Source organism: Mustela nivalis, assembly GCF_964662115.1.
Source record: "Mustela nivalis genome assembly, chromosome: 16".
NCBI lineage: Eukaryota > Metazoa > Chordata > Mammalia > Carnivora > Mustelidae > Mustela > Mustela nivalis.
In genome coordinates, this window is record NC_139035.1 from 13,040,183 (window position 1) to 13,062,324 (window position 22,142).

Here is a 22,142-nt window from a genome sequence, read left to right on the forward strand (position 1 = left end):
GAACACGGCCTGGCGCCTAGGGGAGGCCTTTTGTGTTTTATTTTGGTTTTTTTTTTTTTTTTTTTTTTAATGATTTTATTTATTTGTCAGACAGAGATCACAGGTAGGCAGAGAGACAGTCAGAGAGATAGGGGAAAGCAGGCTTCCTTTGGAGCAGAGAGCCCGAGGTGGGGCTGGTCCCAGGACTCTGGGAATCATGACCTGAGCTGAAGGCAGAGGCTTTAACCCACTGAGCCACCCATGCGCCCCACAGGGAGGCCGTTTTTAATGTCATCATTAATGGCTCTTAATGGCTGCTAGCAGCCATGTCTACTGCAATCTTCTGAAGGAACAGGTTAAGGGTCAAGACTGCCAATTCTGGGTTCTTGGATAAAACGAAACCAAGAGCTCAAATGGTTCAAGCATATGCCATATACCCTGCAAGGGCATAGAGATGGATGGTGCCTCCTCCATCCATGTGGGACCCCTGCCACAGAGCCAGCCGAGAGCCGCAGGAGGGGGGCTGCACACTCTGCCAACCCATCATCTTATAGTAATTCCTATGGATTTTGTCCAGTTGCTAAATCTTCCGAATTTGGAGGAGGGGAAAAAAAAATTCCCCACACAAAATTGTTCCATTTGAAGACATTTTTATTTGGATACCTGCCTGGGTCCCTGGCAGGGTGGGCCTGTCCTCTGTGGGGGCAATGGGACATTTGGGGGGAGGATGATGGCCCTGCCCTGAGGGGGTGTCACTAAGGGGTATGTGACAGCGTGACAGGTCACAGAGGGCAGCAGAGTATAAATAGGGCCGCTCAGGGGTGCAGGCTGAGAGAGTGCTTAGTCTCTCACCAAGACTTCAGTTTGTACTTCACACTACAAACTGCAAGTTCTTCTCTTTTTTAGATTAAAACCCCAGCACCCACCAGCATCCCCTCGGTCACCCTCAGATCCCCCCCACCCTGACCCCTGTCTCTGGGAGGTTCTGAGACAAAGCGGGGGCCTGTGGCCTGTGGCCTGTGGCCTGTGGGGCGCGGGGTGGATTTGGGACCCCTGCCACAGAGCCAGCCGCCTGCAGCAGGAGAGCCAGCCGCGTGCAGCAGGAGGGGGGCTGCCCGCTCTGCCAACCCAACAGAGGTCGAGGAGGAGGAGGAGCTCCAGGGACCGGCCCCCAGACCAACGCCCACCCCTCGCCGGCCCAGCCCGATTGTGCTACCAACTCAAAAACATGGAGTCTCTGACGCCTTATCACACCGCCCACAGCGCCTCCAGGGTGGGCATGTTCAACACCACCATGGGGAAACTCCAGCGACAACTGCGTAAGGGAGAATATGACCTATTTAAATACGCACCCATGCTCGAAAGCGACTTTGTGCAGGTCACCAAAAGAGGGGAAGTCGTCGACGTGCACAACCGAGTCCGAATGATGACCGTGGGCATCGCATCCACCAGCCCCAGCCTCCCGCTCCCAGATGTCCTGCTGCTGGCCCGCCCGGCCACCGGCTGTGAACAGTACTCCGACCAGGGCCAGGCCACCAAGGGAAAAGGCCGCAAGGCTTCCACCACCCTGGAGCTCACCAGGCTCCTTCCCTTGAAGTTTGTGAGGCTTTCTGTTCACGACCGGGAAAAACAAATGCTTCGCCTCAAATTCGCCACCGGCCGCTCCTGCTACCTGCGGCTGAGCCCCCCACTGGATGCACAGGAAGATCTCTTCCCCTACTGGGAGAGCATTATCCAGGTACTGAGGCCGCCGCCGGTGCCCACTCACAGCAGAACCCACGCCGCTCGAGCAGAGGACATGCTGGACATGCCTCTGCTGGAGGACGACGACGGCAGGAACGCAGCAGGCGCAGATGTCCAAATAATGGATCAGGACCAGGTTAGTATCCGGAGCCTCCACGAGGGCTCGGAGGTGGCCGGGGCCACCTCTGCAGCTTTTGCTGGCGGGGAAGAGACTGTTCAGGACCCCCCCAAACCCAACAGCGTGCCCACCTTCGCTGCCCCCAACTGCCCGGGGCTCTCCAGGGAGTCGGCAGCAGGGGCCACGTCCGAGGCGGCGGCCGCCGGGGAGGCCGCGGCAGCTGCGGCAGTGGCGGCGGCAGGGACAGCAGCAGAGTTCGCAGCGGGGGAGGCCGGCAGATGCCTGGCGTTCGCCGGGCCCGGAGCTGCCGCCAAGCCTGCGGGAGAAGCCGCTCGGGACGCGTCGGAAGGCCAGCTCCTCTGGGACGCGCCGAGCTCGGCGGGCAGTGGGGAGCCGGCGGGAAGGCCGCCCCGCACGCGCCGGGAGGAGGAGCGAGACCCCCGCACTTCCCGCCACCGCAGGGCCGCCGACAGCCGCCACAAGGCCCCGGGGCACAAGATCGCCCCGGCGGACTCCAGCCGCTCCTTAGGCAGCCACAGAGCCGCGCGGGAGCACAAGGAGGACAAGGGCCGCAGCAGCCCGGCGCGCGCCAGGCGCGCCCCCGACGAAGGCATCAGCCACGCCCCCAGCGCCGAGGACTCCGGGACCTCCCACAAGTCGGGGCGGAGCCTCTCCGGCGGCAGCTCGGGCTCAGGCACCAAGATGCTGGGCAGGATCCGCAGGTTCCTGAGGAACCTGAGACTCAGCCTCACTGCCTGAGGCGCGCGGCCTCCCCACACCGCAGAGACGTGCCCATGGGGGAGAAGACTGCGGACACGAGCGGTGTGGTGTGGAGGCCATCGCCCAGGCGGCGGCGAGCAGCCAGGGCTTGGAGAGCGCAGGGAGCCGGACATCGGAGGTCATGGAGGGATGGAACTTCCTAGGCCCAGATATTGGGCAGCTGGGGGACCTCTCCCAGGAGACATTACAAAAAATAAAATAAAAAAATTTTTAAAAAATGGCATGCTGCATTGTGTTTGAATTTCTAGGTCCTGCAGCCCAGTGGTGACCTCACAGGGGGGCTGCTACCTAAGACCCAAGGGTCCAGTCGAGGACCGCCCCCACCTCACACCCATGCTCAGAGCCAAAGCATCCTGCCTCAAGGCCTGTCTGGCTTGTTTCTCCGGGCCACAGTTGAAAGTATACTATGGCCCAGAAAGCTCCACCTCCCCCATTTCTCTAGTTTAATGAATGTTCCTAACCCCTGAGGGTCCATAGACAAAGAACAGGGACAAAGAAAGAATGGGGGGGGGGACTCCTCATCTTTGGGGATCTGCCAGCATCTGCCAGCAGAGGGGAACAGCAGCCTGTGCTGGCAATATTCTCAGCTAGACTGAGAACCTGTCTATACCCAGGGTATATACACCAAGGAAAGAACTTGCTAAGGCACTGAGAACGTTTATAGCAAAAAGTAGCAAAACACTGCAAGCAGCCCAAATTACTATCAGCACCACTGACAATAGAGTGGGATGTGACAGAGATAGTGTACAGCTGCATACCCCGGCCTAGCTGCATACCCCGGCCTAGCATAAACACCGATTCTGTGGCTGTCACCTATTCCACCTGCAGAATAGTTCCAAAACAAAAATCGAAAGTACATGTGGTAAAACATTTTAAAAGTACATGTGGGACAAAACACAAGGGAACAGTACACGCAAAATTCAGGACAGTGTGAAAAGGCAAGACAAGATCATGAGGCGAAGACCGGGCTTTCAGTGCTGTTGGAAATGTTCTGTTGGGCCATCAGATCTCTGCAGTCTGAATGGTCCGCGAAATGCCGGGGCGGTTATGATGAAATTTCTGCTCCAGACATACCAACACCTTCCCTTACGTTTTCACTCTTATGTACGCACAAAAGTGTTTGTCTTCTGTCTGGAAGGTCTGGTCTCTTTAAATTGGGTTCTGGGTTCTTGGCATAAATTACCGACGGTACATGTAATCTCTGTTTTACACAGAGGAGCACTGAAAAGTGAACTTGTTCCTACGGCACAGTGGAACCTTTGCAGAACAGTGACCCACTCCTTTATGCAAAGCATTTCCACCACTGTGTTCCCAAACTCTGCACCAAATGTGCTAGATTAAGGGGAGGGAGGGATCGAGCTGGGGGACTCTTGGTAGTGGGCCTCTGCGAGCTGGTTTTTGAATTTCGGTGAGTTCCCGGCCGTCAGCTGGTCTTCTCTCAAGAGTGCCCAGACCACCCGTGAGCGGTGTCTGGCTCCCAGACTTCCATCCCCAGCCTCTGTGTGACCTGCACTGCAGCCATAAACAGCCTGGGGTTCCAGGGGCCAGTCGGGAATCTCCCTACAATCCGTTTCTCCCACCTCCACTAACTAAACTTGGGCACGGAGAAACAATTTAAAGGGGTTTGCCCTTACCAAGTCTCCCCTTCAGAGTTCAGAAAACAAATCCTTAAACTTCACGTGAGGGAGATAATCTGTTAGGTCCCAGCATCCGTGCTTGGCCCTTCAGTGGGGGAGGAGAGGAGAGGAGTCTCTCCTCTTTGTGAAGGGAAGGTGGCCATGGCCATGGGGTGGGGGCACGGAGGAGGAAGGAACGGAGCCAGGGACCCCCACACAGTCACCGTTTCCTCGGGCCGAGCAAGGTTCACAACCCCAGAATGGAGAATTATTGGAGCGAGTCAAGTTATTCTTAAAGAATACACCATGCCAAAGATTAGATACGGTTTGGCCCCGCGAGGAAAACAACCTCAGAATCATTAACCCAGGGGTGCCTAGGTGGCTCAGTGGGTTAAAGCCTCTGCCTTCAACTCAGGTCATGATCCCAGGGTCCTGGGATCGAGACCCGCATCGGGCTCTCTGCTAGGCAGGGAGCCTGCTTCCTCCTCTCTCTCCGCCTGCCTCTCTGCCTACTTGTGACCTCTCTCCCTCTGTCAAATAAATAAATAAAATCTTTAGGAGAAAAAAAAAAAAGAAGAAGAAGAAGAAGAATCATTAACCCAGAGCTTCAGAGAAGACTCGTTGCTATGGGGAGAGAGAATTAATAGTTGACTCGTAAGCAGCTTTTCCCTGGACTCAAGGCAGCGAAGTTACAAAAAGAGCACTTCCCATTCCTTTGACCCTCTGATTTCCACACAGGCAAGTGCAGGTAAATGTGAGTGTGGAATAAAGACATCTGCATAGCATTTGGCTGTTGAACAGCACTGAGCCCCTTAGAGTTCATTCATGATTTAAAGTTCATCTGATTGTCCCAGGTCTCCGTTTGGCAGATCAGCGAAGGGGAGGTCAGAGCATTGAAAGGACTTGCTCAAGGTGGAGGCGATGGTTCAGAGAGGGGTGAGGCAACACCTCCCACGTATCACCCACTGAGTGCTAGCTCGGCCTCCCGCGGGGAGCTGTGGCGTCGATGGGGAAAACAGGACAGGCTTGAGGAGTCATCCCAACTCTAAGTGGCAGATACAAGGAGAGACGTGCATTCAGGGCACAGGATCCATTCCGAGGAGGGGTTCCTGGGCATGGGAAGGAGTCTGAGGTCGGGGAAGGGTTCACAGAGGAATCAGCAGATTTAAGGGCGACTAGGGCTCTGCCAGGCGGAGGAAGTATGGGGAGCTAGGGCACAGCATGGGGAGGCGCAGGTCACAGAAAAGAATGTGTGCAAAGTACAAAACCTTGAAATATCACTTGTGTTGAGCAATTACAGGCATTTCAGTACTGCTGGTTGGAGCCCAAGGAGAGAAGAGGGACGTGAGGCTGGAGAATCAGGCTGCTGGATCTTCGGGCACCTGGGGTGCTGTGTGAATGTCTGGGCCTTGGGGAGCCGTTGAAAGCCAGGGTGCACAGCTGGTGGCCAGGGGGCTGTCTGGAGACCAGCGATCCTCCAGGAAGCCAGGATTGTATTAATCCTGGCCAGAGATGAAGAAACCTAATCCTGGGTGGCGTTGGGGAAACAGAAGGGGGCAGAGTCAGGAGGTGTTGAAAAGATGGCACAGGACAATTTTCCATCCCACAGCCTGCCTGGCGGGACAGGGAGCTCGTGGCATAGGTTCAGCACTCCTCTAGAGGAGGGAGAACAGACCAAAGGGGAAGTGCCCTTCCCCGCAAGGAGGAATGTCTTTAAGATACAAAAGAGCTTCTAGGTGGCTAAGGGGGTAAAGCATCAGGATAAGGCAGCCAAAGGGAACTGGACAGGAGGCGACAGCTCCTTGAGCTGTTCCTTGTGCATCTGGGCAAGATGGATTCCCACAAACCCTCCTCCACTGTACAGGTAAGAGTCACCCAGTAGAGCCCCTTGTGGCCACATCCTGGTATTACGGGCTATTGCTTGAATGGTGGGAGCCAGCACTGAGGCTAAGGGGCAGTTGCCCCCTCCATTTGTCACATCACCATTAGCCTAATGTCAATCCCAGAGTTGAGGGGATGGGTGCGTAATGTCTCTCAACCAGGCTGCATGGCTCCCAGGGCAGGGCAATGGCAGAGGTGGAGTGGCCACAAGACGGGTACCCTAGGAACGTGGGGGTTCCGACTCAAGGGGATAATGAGTGACCATCCAGAACAGGGGTAGGGTGGAATTAGTGTCACGGTCTCTCTGCAGCCTAGAAGTCATTCGAGAAACAGTTGTTGAGAGCTCCTACTATGGGCAAGATAATTCATGTATACACACACCTACCAGGAACGCAAATCAAAGTGCGGCGGTGGCCTTGGGTAGCGTATAGAAAGAGGCATCGTAGAGAAGGGAAGGTCTGAGCAGAGAGATGATGGAGAAAGAGGAGGACCTGGGAGCTTGGGGGTCTTGGGCGATGTTTCTAGATGACAGACAAGAACAGCGCGCCCAGGATATCGTGTGTTTAGGGGATAGGGTGGGGGAGGGTAGCGGGAAGGGGGTGAGGGTGTGTTGGGAAATGAGGCTGGAAGGGGAAATGAGACCGCGGCATAAAGCAGAGACCAGGAATGCTACATAAACCCCTGGGCCCCGTGATCTACGTTACTGCAAATGGGACCTGTAATCCAGAAATGAAGGGCACATAGAGCTGGAATTTCCTGGAGCAGAAGAGCAAGAGAACTTACAATGTGTTACGGGAGTTCATGTTTTCCCACACTCTGTGAGTGGGTGTTTTCCCACAGGTGTGCTGAGGAAATGATACCACTCAGCTTGGGGGCACCCGGAGGACCCAGCCAGTTGGCTTTGGCTGCCGGGAGCCCCATGTGATACGCCAGTATGCCATTCCAATGTTGCCGTTTTCTGCATGTGCCGTGACCTGCACAAGCTTGGGAAAGATCTTTCTAGAAATGCCCTTGCGTGCACACAATACAGTTGGCCTCGAGGAGCCTCGGAGAAGCACCTTCCTTGGAGGGCTGGCCTCTTTCCCCCAGTTTCTGTGGCTGCTGACCACGTCGGCCCGGTTTCTTTCTCCCACGGACATAGTCACGGCCCCAGCACCTTGCCATACGCAATTTACAGGAGATTAAAGAAGGAGAAATTAAAAGCCTCCTGTTTATTACATTTCATTTAATTTTAAAAATTAATTAAAGTTTTTCATAAAACCTTTTAGAAAGTTAAATGAGTTATTTCAAGAACTATCCTTTGCTTCGAGAGCATGCCCTTGCTCCTGTTGTTCACATTTGAGCTGGAGATAGAACATCATACGAGAAGCCCCTCCCAGGTTCTCTACCACCCGGGGGAACCATTACCCTAACCTCTGACATCGGAGACCCATTTTGCTTCTTTTTCCACTTTAGGTAAATGGAAGCACGTTGTATGTATTCTTTGACTCCGGTTTCTCTCCCTCAACAGCAGAGTCATGAGGTTTGTCCATGATTTTTGTGGCAACTATTCCTTCTCACAGCTATATTTCATTACAGATATATTTCATATTCGACAATTTACTGATTCATTCAGCCTTTGGTGGGTGTTCGAGTTACTTCCACTTTGGGGCTAATAAGAATAGTGCTGCTATGAACATTTATATGCAGAACTTTGGGTAAAAATATACATACATTTCTGTCAGACATATAGAAACGGAACTGAATACACACATATGTTCAGTCCCAGATGCTAATTCCACAGTGACTGTCCCATTACTTTGCTCTCCCACCAGGCATGCGTGGGCGCTCTGCTGTTTCCCATCCTCGCCAACATGTGCTGCTTCTCACCTCTTTCCTTCTAACCGATCTGCTGGGATGGGTGCCTTTTGTCCCCTTTGTCCCATAAAAACACACTTTTTAAAAAAACATAGTACGGTGACCTATAGAAAATGGTAACTTTGTGGTAATGTCCTGGACAGGCAACGTGAGAAGTTGGCCTCCCAATTGTTTTGAAATCTCACACATCTCTGAGCTCTTAAAAGTCTCGTTCATACATGTTTAAGGGTTTCTCGTTTTAAGGAAGCTTGTATTTTTATAAGCCTCTCCTGCCATCCTTTTGCTTTATAACAAACCCCCCCAAAACTTTGTGACCTAAAAAATGATATCTCGTAGATTGCTCTACATCAAGAATTTGGGCAGGGCTCCACTGGGAGCGGTTTCTTCTGCTCCTCATGGTAGCAAGTGAAGTGAACCAGCAGTCAGGGCTGGCGAGTCCAATCTTCACTCACGAGTCTGGTGCCTTGAGGGAGATGGCGATAAGGTGGGGTTCTCCACAGGAATGCCTACACGCGGCCTTCCTCATGGTGCTCACGGGAAGTCAGATTGGCTTCCCTCAGAGCAAATATCTCAAGATAGCCAAGTGGAAGCTGCTTCTCCCTGAGCCTCAGAAGGCACCCAACGGAACTGCTGCCACATTCTACTGGCTACAAGTGAGTCAGAAGGACAACCCCAGTTTTAGGGGAGAGAAAATGAACTTTTCCTTCTTCACAGGGCAATGACAAGACCACATTGCAGAAGCCCGTGGGGGCGGCGATGGTATTGTGGCCTTCTTTGGAAAACAAGACTTGCCACTCCCTCACCTCCCCTTCTAACAATGTCCGCCAGGCCAGGATGTACCTGAGGAGCCCTGAGGTCATTGTGCCACCTCCAGGTTTCCTACCTTCCCCCTCCTCAACTCCCCTCTTAGGTTCTTCCTTCGTTTTACTTCATTTTCTTACCCCTTTCTTGTCCTCCCCCTTTCAGTGAATTAAACTCACAAGAACCCGCACCGGACGACTCTCGGTCCCCTTCTCCCTATCCCTCGCCACATGCCTTCAGGCTCATTGACGCCCGGCAAAGAGAGACAGTACTGGGACAGCTAGAACCACACAGCATGTCAGACCCAGAAGGATCTTGACTAATCCCAGATGTACTTTACATATGAGGAAGTTGAGGCCTAGAGAGGAGAAGGGCTTTCCCAAGGTCAGCTGCAGAGTTCTGGCCAGCACAGCAAAAGCCTAGTCCACAGTGGGTCTCAAAGCAGATCTACAACTTTTCCTTCCATTTCTGACTTCCTGGAACTAAAGCCATTTGTTTCTGTTTCTCGTCCACTCCCTCAACTTCACGAGGACATTTCGGCCTCTTGGCCAAGGGGCAAAATCAGAGAGGTCCGTCCCAGCCCTGGCCCGGGACCCAGCCTTCAGAGATGGACAGGGGGTCTTGTGGATGGACCAACTCAGGCTTAGGGCAACCAGACCCCCTCCAACCGACTGACTGGACCCAGACACAAGGGCTCCTTTCTGATGTTGAAATCCAAGAACCCTCTAAACTTGACCAGCAAGTGGCAACCAGTTCAACCAAGGCGCCCTTGCTCTTTGCCTGCACACAAAGGTATCCGTACCAGGCTAGAAATAGAAATGGGGTGCTCTGCCACTAACATCTCTCTTCGGAGAGAGAGTAGCTTCATTCCAGGTTCAGACTCCTGTGCACATGAATGGGAGCTTGCTCCTCTGAACTCCTGCACGGTTCAAGCTAACCCCTGCGACACCAGTGTCCTGATTTTGCTGCTTTGCTTGCACATCAGGGACACTGCCCAATCTCTAAAGATCCACTTGGTGATAGCACCTGTTTACCCCCACTTTCAGGAGATAATCTAGTTTCTCGAAGGGGTCGGGGGTGGTGGTGGTGTGTGTGTGTGTGTGTGTGGAATTTCTCACATTTACCCTCTGGTTGTAGGTGTAGGTGCCACCAATCAATCAGCTGTTAGGAAAACTCAAGACCCTTTTTCTCAGCTGCCACCGACAATGAATTGGAGGGGAAGGAAGTGGGTGGGGGCCATGGCCAAAAAAATTGATCCAAAAAATAACACTGCATATGGTTATTGGAACTGAAAGCTCCTTTTACCAAGTGCATTAAAAGCAGCTTAATTTTCTGCGGCCACGTTTGTGTTTTGATACTTGACTAAAAAAAGATGACTATGTATTTACCATCAAGTTGTTTGGTTCATCTTGTTTCACATGCGACGGAGAGGGAAGGTTGGGCGGATCCGGGAGAATTATTTGGATGGGGCCTCCGCCAGAATCAGACACGGGCTTAGCCAGTGTCCTTCCATGCGGCCGCCTCCTGCTGGGGTGGTGCCGTCACACTGCAGGGCCTGGAAGAGTCCAGCCTCTCTCCTGACCTCACCCTTGTCCCCTTGCCTCTCCCTGACATCTGGCCTGACACCTCTTTCCGAATCGAGCGTTCTAAAGGGTTCTGGCCCCAGGGGACTCTGGAATTAAAACTTGCACTTTCTGCCAAGAGCTAAAATGCTATTTTCCATCTTTATCCCACTTTCTCCCCATGGGCTTGGAACAAACCCTTGAAACCCAAACCCATATTAAGCCTTTCCTCTCGCTGCATCCCCGACTCTGGTTGTGCTCAGTTTCTCTGTGTGTTCACGGATCTGCCTGAAGCCGGGACTCAGAAGAAGCCAGTTTTGCCCATTGAGCATCCTTCTGTGTTCTCATAGTAGCTCTGACCCCAGAAGCGTCTCAGTTTGTCTTCTCAAAAACTGCTCTCAGGAAGGAAGCTGCACCGACGCTTGAAGGGCCAGCGGAGGACGAATGATTACAACAGCTACGATTTATGGAGCTCCACGATACGCTCAACACTTCACGTGCGTGATCTCGTTGAATCCTCACGGCAGCTCTTACCCCATTTTATAGATGAGGAAACGGAAAGCTGAGTCACGCCACTGGCCTTTCTAAAGGGTTCCAAGCAGGAATGGATATGTGCATTGTGGAAGAGAGAGAGAAACTACAACATCAAGTTTACCATCGTACCCATTGTAGAGAGAGTGAAACTCAGTACGTTCACAATGCTGTGAGACCACCCCACTATCTAGTTCCAGAATTGTCATCCCCACAAAGGAAATCCCGGTCCTGTTCATTAAGCAGTCGCTCCCTACACTCCCCTCCCTCCAGTCAGCCTCTGATATAGCTATGGATTTGCCTCTTCTGGAACATTTCGTCTCAATGAAATCACACAGTATGTGGCCGTTTTGCCTCTGGCTTCCTGTACTTAGCATCCTATTTTCAGGATTCATCCCTGTTGTAGCACGGTGCAGTACCTCATTTTCTTTTTACAGCTGAATAACATCCCACTGTATGGCTAGACCACCTTTCATTTGTCCTTTCACCTGCGGATGAACACGTGTGTGCGTTTTAACAGAAAGACCTTGATTTTCAAGGAATGAATCCCAGATGTCGGATTTCGGGCAAACCCTCAAACCGGGAGATACGAGACTTGGGAGCAGAAAATCCTTCTGGAACGTTCAAGCAACAGTTTGGAAATCACATACTCTGCGGCTAGCTGTGTGGGAGGGGCAGTAAGGCAGGAAGCTCAAGGGTACTTGCTCCCCACAGGTGTTGCTGCTTCCAAAGCACTCCTGTTGCCCAGGGAGGCTGCTTGGCAAGCTCTTGGAATCGCAGATGACATCTCAGCACTCCGCCCGCCACCCCCGCTTCATTTCACTGGAGGGGAAGGGACGAAAACCTGGGTGGGAGGCGGTGGTCTTAGGAGACAATAACCAGGTTTCCACAGATGGGCTGCTTGTGGAAGCATAAGCGAGGGGAGGAACCAAGATGCCCCCCTGTAACATTTAATCCCCAATTCTGCCCAGCCGCTGTCTGAAGTAGCGTCTTAGGTTCTCTCCATAACACATACACACGCAGGGAGTCATGCAACTTCCGACAGTGCCGCAGAAAGGTCTTCAATCAGTCTGGTTTAAAACCTGTGGCTGGCCCAAGCTTTGTGGAGCGAAGTACTATGGAGGTTCCCAACAAGGCTTTAGGATCCGCTAGACCTGCCCGTGAACATGGCCTCTACGACCATTAGTTCTGTGAAGTTAGGCTGATGATGTCCCCTCACTCTCTTCATAAAACGGGGCAGTGGGAACCGTACCAAACCTGATGGGATTCTCATGGTCGTATGCGGAGAACACGGCCTGGCGCCTAGGGGAGGCCTTTTGTGTTTTATTTTGTTTTTTTTTTTTTTTGTTTTTTTTTTTAATGATTTTATTTATTTGTCAGACAGAGATCACAGGTAGGCAGAGAGACAGGCAGAGAGATAGGGGAAAGCAGGCTTCCTTTGGAGCAGAGAGCCCGAGGTGGGGCTGGTCCCAGGACTCTGGGAATCATGACCTGAGCTGAAGGCAGAGGCTTTAACCCACTGAGCCACCCATGCGCCCCACAGGGAGGCCGTTTTTAATGTCATCATTAATGGCTCTTAATGGCTGCTAGCAGCCATGTCTACTGCAATCTTCTGAAGGAACAGGTTAAGGGTCAAGACTGCCAATTCTGGGTTCTTGGATAAAACGAAACCAAGAGCTCAAATGGTTCAAGCATATGCCATATACCCTGCAAGGGCATAGAGATGGATGGTGCCTCCTCCATCCATGTGGGACCCCTGCCACAGAGCCAGCCGAGAGCCGCAGGAGGGGGGCTGCACACTCTGCCAACCCATCATCTTATAGTAATTCCTATGGATTTTGTCCAGTTGCTAAATCTTCCGAATTTGGAGGAGGGGAAAAAAAAATTCCCCACACAAAATTGTTCCATTTGAAGACATTTTTATTTGGATACCTGCCTGGGTCCCTGGCAGGGTGGGCCTGTCCTCTGTGGGGGCAATGGGACATTTGGGGGGAGGATGATGGCCCTGCCCTGAGGGGGTGTCACTAAGGGGTATGTGACAGCGTGACAGGTCACAGAGGGCAGCAGAGTATAAATAGGGCCGCTCAGGGGTGCAGGCTGAGAGAGTGCTTAGTCTCTCACCAAGACTTCAGTTTGTACTTCACACTACAAACTGCAAGTTCTTCTCTTTTTTAGATTAAAACCCCAGCACCCACCAGCATCCCCTCGGTCACCCTCAGATCCCCCCCACCCTGACCCCTGTCTCTGGGAGGTTCTGAGACAAAGCGGGGGCCTGTGGCCTGTGGCCTGTGGCCTGTGGGGCGCGGGGTGGATTTGGGACCCCTGCCACAGAGCCAGCCGCCTGCAGCAGGAGAGCCAGCCGCGTGCAGCAGGAGGGGGGCTGCCCGCTCTGCCAACCCAACAGAGGTCGAGGAGGAGGAGGAGCTCCAGGGACCGGCCCCCAGACCAACGCCCACCCCTCGCCGGCCCAGCCCGATTGTGCTACCAACTCAAAAACATGGAGTCTCTGACGCCTTATCACACCGCCCACAGCGCCTCCAGGGTGGGCATGTTCAACACCGCCATGGGGAAACTCCAGCGACAACTGCGTAAGGGAGAATATGACCTATTTAAATACGCACCCATGCTCGAAAGCGACTTTGTGCAGGTCACCAAAAGAGGGGAAGTCGTCGACGTGCACAACCGAGTCCGAATGATGACCGTGGGCATCGCATCCACCAGCCCCAGCCTCCCGCTCCCAGATGTCCTGCTGCTGGCCCGCCCGGCCACCGGCTGTGAACAGTACTCCGACCAGGGCCAGGCCACCAAGGGAAAAGGCCGCAAGGCTTCCACCACCCTGGAGCTCACCAGGCTCCTTCCCTTGAAGTTTGTGAGGCTTTCTGTTCACGACCGGGAAAAACAAATGCTTCGCCTCAAATTCGCCACCGGCCGCTCCTGCTACCTGCGGCTGAGCCCCCCACTGGATGCACAGGAAGATCTCTTCCCCTACTGGGAGAGCATTATCCAGGTACTGAGGCCGCCGCCGGTGCCCACTCACAGCAGAACCCACGCCGCTCGAGCAGAGGACATGCTGGACATGCCTCTGCTGGAGGACGACGACGGCAGGAACGCAGCAGGCGCAGATGTCCAAATAATGGATCAGGACCAGGTTAGTATCCGGAGCCTCCACGAGGGCTCGGAGGTGGCCGGGGCCACCTCTGCAGCTTTTGCTGGCGGGGAAGAGACTGTTCAGGACCCCCCCAAACCCAACAGCGTGCCCACCTTCGCTGCCCCCAACTGCCCGGGGCTCTCCAGGGAGTCGGCAGCAGGGGCCACGTCCGAGGCGGCGGCCGCCGGGGAGGCCGCGGCAGCTGCGGCAGTGGCGGCGGCAGGGACAGCAGCAGAGTTCGCAGCGGGGGAGGCCGGCAGATGCCTGGCGTTCGCCGGGCCCGGAGCTGCCGCCAAGCCTGCGGGAGAAGCCGCTCGGGACGCGTCGGAAGGCCAGCTCCTCTGGGACGCGCCGAGCTCGGCGGGCAGTGGGGAGCCGGCGGGAAGGCCGCCCCGCACGCGCCGGGAGGAGGAGCGAGACCCCCGCACTTCCCGCCACCGCAGGGCCGCCGACAGCCGCCACAAGGCCCCGGGGCACAAGATCGCCCCGGCGGACTCCAGCCGCTCCTTAGGCAGCCACAGAGCCGCGCGGGAGCACAAGGAGGACAAGGGCCGCAGCAGCCCGGCGCGCGCCAGGCGCGCCCCCGACGAAGGCATCAGCCACGCCCCCAGCGCCGAGGACTCCGGGACCTCCCACAAGTCGGGGCGGAGCCTCTCCGGCGGCAGCTCGGGCTCAGGCACCAAGATGCTGGGCAGGATCCGCAGGTTCCTGAGGAACCTGAGACTCAGCCTCACTGCCTGAGGCGCGCGGCCTCCCCACACCGCAGAGACGTGCCCATGGGGGAGAAGACTGCGGACACGAGCGGTGTGGTGTGGAGGCCATCGCCCAGGCGGCGGCGAGCAGCCAGGGCTTGGAGAGCGCAGGGAGCCGGACATCGGAGGTCATGGAGGGATGGAACTTCCTAGGCCCAGATATTGGGCAGCTGGGGGACCTCTCCCAGGAGACATTACAAAAAATAAAATAAAAAAATTTTTAAAAAATGGCATGCTGCATTGTGTTTGAATTTCTAGGTCCTGCAGCCCAGTGGTGACCTCACAGGGGGGCTGCCACCTAAGACCCAAGGGTCCAGTCGAGGACCGCCCCCACCTCACACCCATGCTCAGAGCCAAAGCATCCTGCCTCAAGGCCTGTCTGGCTTGTTTCTCCGGGCCACAGTTGAAAGTATACTATGGCCCAGAAAGCTCCACCTCCCCCATTTCTCTAGTTTAATGAATGTTCCTAACCCCTGAGGGTCCATAGACAAAGAACAGGGACAAAGAAAGAATGGGGGGGGGGGACTCCTCATCTTTGGGGATCTGCCAGCATCTGCCAGCAGAGGGGAACAGCAGCCTGTGCTGGCAATATTCTCAGCTAGACTGAGAACCTGTCTATACCCAGGGTATATACACCAAGGAAAGAACTTGCTAAGGCACTGAGAACGTTTATAGCAAAAAGTAGCAAAACACTGCAAGCAGCCCAAATTACTATCAGCACCACTGACAATAGAGTGGGATGTGACAGAGATAGTGTATAGCTGCATACCCCGGCCTAGCTGCATACCCCGGCCTAGCATAAACACCGATTCTGTGGCTGTCACCTATTCCACCTGCAGAATAGTTCCAAAACAAAAATCGAAAGTACATGTGGTAAAACATTTTAAAAGTACATGTGGGACAAAACACAAGGGAACAGTACACGCAAAATTCAGGACAGTGTGAAAAGGCAAGACAAGATCATGAGGCGAAGACCGGGCTTTCAGTGCTGTTGGAAATGTTCTGTTGGGCCATCAGATCTCTGCAGTCTGAATGGTCCGCGAAATGCCGGGGCGGTTATGATGAAATTTCTGCTCCAGACATACCAACACCTTCCCTTACGTTTTCACTCTTATGTACGCACAAAAGTGTTTGTCTTCTGTCTGGAAGGTCTGGTCTCTTTAAATTGGGTTCTGGGTTCTTGGCATAAATTACCGACGGTACATGTAATCTCTATTTTACACAGAGGAGCACTGAAAAGTGAACTTGTTCCTACGGCACAGTGGAACCTTTGAACAGTGACCTACACAGAGGAGCACTGAAAAGTGAACTTGTTCCTACGGCACAGTGGAACCTTTGCAGAACAGTGACCCACTCCTTTATGCAAAGCATTTCCACCACTGTGTTCCCAAACTCTGCACCAAATGTGCTAGATTAAGGGGAGGGAGGGATCGAGCTGGGGGACTCTTGGTAGTGGGCCTCTGCGAGCTGGTTTTTGAATTTCGGTGAGTTCCCGGCCGTCAGCTGGTCTTCTCTCAAGAGTGCCCAGACCACCCGTGAGCGGTGTCTGGCTCCCAGACTTCCATCCCCAGCCTCTGTGTGACCTGCACTGCAGCCATAAACAGCCTGGGGTTCCAGGGGCCAGTCGGGAATCTCCCTACAATCCGTTTCTCCCACCTCCACTAACTAAACTTGGGCACGGAGAAACAATTTAAAGGGGTTTGCCCTTACCAAGTCTCCCCTTCAGAGTTCAGAAAACAAATCCTTAAACTTCACGTGAGGGAGATAATCTGTTAGGTCCCAGCATCCGTGCTTGGCCCTTCAGTGGGGGAGGAGAGGAGAGGAGTCTCTCCTCTTTGTGAAGGGAAGGTGGCCGTGGCCATGGGGTGGGGGCACGGAGGAGGAAGGAACAGAGCCAGGGACCCCCACACAGTCACCGTTTCCTCGGGCCGAGCAAGGTTCACAACCCCAGAATGGAGAATTATTGGAGCGAGTCAAGTTATTCTTAAAGAATACACCATGCCAAAGATTAGATACGGTTTGGCCCCGCGATGAAAACAACCTCAGAATCATTAACCCAGGGGTGCCTAGGTGGCTCAGTGGGTTAAAGCCTCTGCCTTCAACTCAGGTCATGATCCCAGGGTCCTGGGATCGAGACCCGCATCGGGCTCTCTGCTAGGCAGGGAGCCTGCTTCCTCCTCTCTCTCCGCCTGCCTCTCTGCCTACTTGTGACCTCTCTCCCTCTGTCAAATAAATAAATAAAATCTTTAGGAGAAAAAAAAAAAAAAAGAAGAAGAAGAAGAATCATTAACCCAGAGCTTCAGAGAAGACTCGTTGCTATGGGGAGAGAGAATTAATAGTTGACTCGTAAGCAGCTTTTCCCTGGACTCAAGGCAGCGAAGTTACAAAAAGAGCACTTCCCATTCCTTTGACCCTCTGATTTCCACACAGGCAAGTGCAGGTAAATGTGAGTGTGGAATAAAGACATCTGCATAGCATTTGGCTGTTGAACAGCACTGAGCCCCTTAGAGTTCATTCATGATTTAAAGTTCATCTGATTGTCCCAGGTCTCCGTTTGGCAGATCAGCAAAGGGGAGGTCAGAGCATTGAAAGGACTTGCTCAAGGTGGAGGCGATGGTTCAGAGAGGGGTGAGGCAACACCTCCCACGTATCACCCACTGAGTGCTAGCTCGGCCTCCCGCGGGGAGCTGTGGCGTCGATGGGGAAAACAGGACAGGCTTGAGGAGTCATCCCAACTCTAAGTGGCAGATACAAGGAGAGACGTGCATTCAGGGCACAGGATCCATTCCGAGGAGGGGTTCCTGGGCATGGGAAGGAGTCTGAGGTTGGGGAAGGGTTCACAGAGGAATCAGCAGATTTAAGGGCGACTAGGGCTCTGCCAGGCGGAGGAAGTATGGGGAGCTAGGGCACAGCATGGGGAGGCGCAGGTCACAGAAAAGAATGTGTGCAAAGTACAAAACCTTGAAATATCACTTGTGTTGAGCAATTACAGGCATTTCAGTACTGCTGGTTGGAGCCCAAGGGGAGAAGAGGGACGTGAGGCTGGAGAATCAGGCTGCTGGATCTTCGGGCACCTGGGGTGCTGTGTGAATGTCTGGGCCTTGGGGAGCCGTTGAAAGCCAGGGTGCACAGCTGGTGGCCAGGGGGCTGTCTGGAGACCAGCGATCCTCCAGGAAGCCAGGATTGTATTAATCCTGGCCAGAGATGAAGAAACCTAATCCTGGGTGGCGTTGGGGAAACAGAAGGGGGCAGAGTCAGGAGGTGTTGAAAAGATGGCACAGGACAATTTTCCATCCCACAGCCTGCCTGGCGGGACAGGGAGCTCGTGGCATAGGTTCAGCACTCCTCTAGAGGAGGGAGAACAGACCAAAGGGGAAGTGCCCTTCCCCGCAAGGAGGAATGTCTTTAAGATAGAAAAGAGCTTCTCGGTGGCTAAGGGGGTAAAGCATCAGGATAAGGCAGCCAAAGGGAACTGGACAGGAGGCGACAGCTCCTTGAGCTGTTCCTTGTGCATCTGGGCAAGATGGATTCCCACAAACCCTCCTCCACTGTACAGGTAAGAGTCACCCAGTAGAGCCCCTTGTGGCCACATCCTGGTACTACCGGCTATTGCTTGAATGGTGGGAGCCAGCACTGAGGCTAAGGGGCAGTCCCCCCCTCCCTTTGTCACATCACCATTAGCCTAATGTCAATCCCAGAGTTGAGGGGATGGGTGCGTAATGTCTCTCAACCAGGCTGCATGGCTCCCAGGGCAGGGCAATGGCAGAGTGTGGAGTGGCCACAAGACGGGTACCCTAGGAACGTGGGGGTTCCGACTCAAGGGGATAATGAGTGACCATCCAGAACAGGGGTAGGGTGGAATTAGTGTCACGGTCTCTCTGCAGCCTAGAAGTCATTCGAGAAACAGTTGTTGAGAGCTCCTACTATGGGCAAGATAATTCATGTATACACACACCTACCAGGAACGCAAATCAAAGTGCGGCGGTGGCCTTGGGTAGCGTATAGAAAGAGGCATCGTAGAGAAGGGAAGGTCTGAGCAGAGAGATGATGGAGAAAGAGGAGGACCTGGGAGCTTGGGGGTCTTGGGCGATGTTTCTAGATGACAGACAAGAACAGCGCGCCCAGGATATCGTGTGTTTAGGGGATAGGGTGGGGGAGGGTAGCGGGAAGGGGGTGAGGGTGTGTTGGGAAATGAGGCTGGAAGGGGAAATGAGACCGCGGCATAAAGCAGAGACCAGGAATGCTACATAAACCCCTGGGCCCCGTGATCTACGTTACTGCAAATGGGACCTGTAATCCAGAAATGAAGGGCACATAGAGCTGGAATTTCCTGGAGCAGAAGAGCAAGAGAACTTACAATGTGTTACGGGAGTTCATGTTTTCCCACACTCTGTGAGTGGGTGTTTTCCCACAGGTGTGCTGAGGAAATGATACCACTCAGCTTGGGGGCACCCGGAGGACCCAGCCAGTTGGCTTTGGCTGCCGGGAGCCCCATGTGATACGCCAGTATGCCATTCCAATGTTGCCGTTTTCTGCATGTGCCGTGACCTGCACAAGCTTGGGAAAGATCTTTCTAGAAATGCCCTTGCGTGCACACAATACAGTTGGCCTCGAGGAGCCTCGGAGAAGCACCTTCCTTGGAGGGCTGGCCTCTTTCCCCCAGTTTCTGTGGCTGCTGACCACGTCGGCCCGGTTTCTTTCTCCCACGGACATAGTCACGGCCCCAGCACCTTGCCATACGCAATTTACAGGAGATTAAAGAAGGAGAAATTAAAAGCCTCCTGTTTATTACATTTCATTTAATTTTAAAAATTAATTAAAGTTTTTCATAAAACCTTTTAGAAAGTTAAATGAGTTATTTCAAGAACTATCCTTTGCTTCGAGAGCATGCCCTTGCTCCTGTTGTTCACATTTGAGCTGGAGATAGAACATCATACGAGAAGCCCCTCCCAGGTTCTCTACCACCCGGGGGAACCATTACCCTAACCTCTGACATCGGAGACCCATTTTGCTTCTTTTTCCACTTTAGGTAAATGGAAGCACGTTGTATGTATTCTTTGACTCCGGTTTCTCTCCCTCAACAGCAGAGTCATGAGGTTTGTCCATGATTTTTGTGGCAACTATTCCTTCTCACAGCTATATTTCATTACAGATATATTTCATATTCGACAATTTACTGATTCATTCAGCCTTTGGTGGGTGTTCGAGTTACTTCCACTTTGGGGCTAATAAGAATAGTGCTGCTATGAACATTTATATGCAGAACTTTGGGTAAAAATATACATACATTTCTGTCAGACATATAGAAACGGAACTGAATACACACATATGTTCAGTCCCAGATGCTAATTCCACAGTGACTGTCCCATTACTTTGCTCTCCCACCAGGCATGCGTGGGCGCTCTGCTGTTTCCCATCCTCGCCAACATGTGCTGCTTCTCACCTCTTTCCTTCTAACCGATCTGCTGGGATGGGTGCCTTTTGTCCCCTTTGTCCCATAAAAACACACTTTTTAAAAAAACATAGTACGGTGACCTATAGAAAATGGTAACTTTGTGGTAATGTCCTGGACAGGCAACGTGAGAAGTTGGCCTCCCAATTGTTTTGAAATCTCACACATCTCTGAGCTCTTAAAAGTCTCGTTCATACATGTTTAAGGGTTTCTCGTTTTAAGGAAGCTTGTATTTTTATAAGCCTCTCCTGCCATCCTTTAGCTTTATAACAAACCCCCCCAAAACTTTGTGACCTAAAAAATGATATCTCATAGATTGCTCTACATCAAGAATTTGGGCAGGGCTCCACTGGGAGCGGTTTCTTCTGCTCCTCATGGTAGCAAGTGAAGTGAACCAGCAGTCAGGGCTGGCGAGTCCAATCTTCACTCACGAGTCTGGTGCCTTGAGGGAGATGGCGATAAGGTGGGGTTCTCCACAGGAATGCCTACACGCGGCCTTCCTCATGGTGCTCACGGGTAGTCAGATTGGCTTCCCTCAGAGCAAATATCTCAAGATAGCCAAGTGGAAGCTGCTTCTCCCTGAGCCTCAGAAGGCACCCAACGGAACTGCTGCCACATTCTACTGGCTACAAGTGAGTCAGAAGGACAACCCCAGTTTTAGGGGAGAGAAAATGAACTTTTCCTTCTTCACAGGGCAATGACAAGACCACATTGCAGAAGCCCGTGGGGGCGGCGATGGTATTGTGGCCTTCTTTGGAAAACAAGACTTGCCACTCCCTCACCTCCCCTTCTAACAATGTCCGCCAGGCCAGGATGTACCTGAGGAGCCCTGAGGTCATTGTGCCACCTCCAGGTTTCCTACCTTCCCCCTCCTCAACTCCCCTCTTAGGTTCTTCCTTCGTTTTACTTCATTTTCTTACCCCTTTCTTGTCCTCCCCCTTTCAGTGAATTAAACTCACAAGAACCCGCACCGGATGACTCTCGGTCCCCTTCTCCCTATCCCTCGCCACATGCCTTCAGGCTCATTGACGCCCGGCAAAGAGAGACAGTACTGGGACAGCTAGAACCACACAGCATGTCAGACCCAGAAGGATCTTGACTAATCCCAGATGTACTTTACATATGAGGAAGTTGAGGCCTAGAGAGGAGAAGGGCTTTCCCAAGGTCAGCTGCAGAGTTCTGGCCAGCACAGCAAAAGCCTAGTCCACAGTGGGTCTCAAAGCAGATCTACAACTTTTCCTTCCATTTCTGACTTCCTGGAACTAAAGCCATTTGTTTCTGTTTCTCGTCCACTCCCTCAACTTCACGAGGACATTTCGGCCTCTTGGCCAAGGGGCAAAATCAGAGAGGTCCGTCCCAGCCCTGGCCCGGGACCCAGCCTTCAGAGATGGACAGGGGGTCTTGTGGATGGACCAACTCAGGCTTAGGGCAACCAGACCCCCTCCAACCGACTGACTGGACCCAGACACAAGGGCTCCTTTCTGATGTTGAAATCCAAGAACCCTCTAAACTTGACCAGCAAGTGGCAACCAGTTCAACCAAGGCGCCCTTGCTCTTTGCCTGCACACAAAGGTATCCGTACCAGGCTAGAAATAGAAATGGGGTGCTCTGCCACTAACATCTCTCTTCGGAGAGAGAGTAGCTTCATTCCAGGTTCAGACTCCTGTGCACATGAATGGGAGCTTGCTCCTCTGAACTCCTGCACGGTTCAAGCTAACCCCTGCGACACCAGTGTCCTGATTTTGCTGCTTTGCTTGCACATCAGGGACACTGCCCAATCTCTAAAGATCCACTTGGTGATAGCACCTGTTTACCCCCACTTTCAGGAGATAATCTAGTTTCTCGAAGGGGTCGGGGGTGGTGGTGGTGTGTGTGTGTGTGTGTGTGGAATTTCTCACATTTACCCTCTGGTTGTAGGTGTA

At 53.1% G+C, this 22,142-nt stretch overlaps 2 pseudogenes across 2 annotated transcripts; both read left to right on the plus strand.

Annotated features, from left to right (window-relative positions):
• Positions 1-591: 591 nt before the first annotated feature.
• LOC309850254 (Golgi-associated RAB2 interactor protein 4 pseudogene) lies at positions 592-2,838 on the plus strand (annotated as a pseudogene). The gene has a single exon. The product of its transcript is annotated as a Golgi-associated RAB2 interactor protein 4 pseudogene (transcript).
• A 9,357-nt stretch (positions 2,839-12,195) lies between these two features.
• Positions 12,196-14,996, plus strand: LOC309849922 (Golgi-associated RAB2 interactor protein 4 pseudogene; annotated as a pseudogene). The gene has a single exon. The product of its transcript is annotated as a Golgi-associated RAB2 interactor protein 4 pseudogene (transcript).
• Positions 14,997-22,142: the final 7,146 nt, after the last annotated feature.